We start from the raw sequence: 959 nt of genomic DNA on the forward strand, positions 1-959 counted from the left end.
GACAGGGGTCAGCGGACCTTCAGCTGGGCTTGGCTTCTTCCAGACGAAGAGCCTCAGGGGGAGGCGGGGACGGGCGGTACCCAGAGCGGGGCTTTCAGGGTCAGACTGAGGACTGAGTTCAAATCCTGCTTCCCCACTTGCCAGCTGGAGCAACAGAGTTGATCTCAGATTGTATTTCCCATCTCAGAAGTTTTTGCAGATTCACTGAGATTCGCGCAAGTGAGACGCTTGGCAGTAGGTAGGCACACTTGGCCGCCGCCTCCTCCTCCAGGCGTCAGGTCCTCTCTTTTAGATAAAGGGCCTGGAGGAGATGACCACCAAGGCCGCTCTCTGCCATCCCATGGCATCACAGGGGGAGTGAGTCACTCTCCCCGGAAGGCTTGGGAATTTAATCCATCCTTCATCCAGCTGTCCCCACTGCTGCGGCTCTTACCAGGGATGGGTCTTGGGCTCGGCTGCTACAGTAAGACCACGAGGGCACCCAGAGACCTGCGTGGATGGCTGAGCCCCACATCCAGACAGGCTCTCTTTCCCTCTCCACCTGGAAGGGCTTCTCAGCTCCACAGCAAAGCAAGGCTTCTCCTGCCTGATTTGCTGCACCCTCTCAAAGGTTACTAGTCTGGTAGAAATGTGTTATGAGACCCTTGGACCTTACCACTGTCCTGGTGGTGGCGTGGTGAGAGAATATTTGATCAACCAGATACCGGGAAACGAATTCGCTCCTCGCAGGCCAATGGCTTTGAGCCCATCAGCAACTCGAGTTCTTCATTCCAACAATGAGCAGGGGCCCCGTCCACCCTGGCACTGTTGGGCGGGATTTTTCTGATCAAATTGTGGATCTGTGAAAGTGTTTTTGAAAATATGATGTACCCAGATGTTCAGCAGCACTATTTATGACAGCCAAGACAGGGAAACTACATAAATATCCATTGACAGATAACTAGAGAAAGAAGTTGTGG

Source organism: Vicugna pacos, chromosome 11, assembly GCF_048564905.1.
Source record: "Vicugna pacos chromosome 11, VicPac4, whole genome shotgun sequence".
Classification (NCBI taxonomy): domain Eukaryota; kingdom Metazoa; phylum Chordata; class Mammalia; order Artiodactyla; family Camelidae; genus Vicugna; species Vicugna pacos.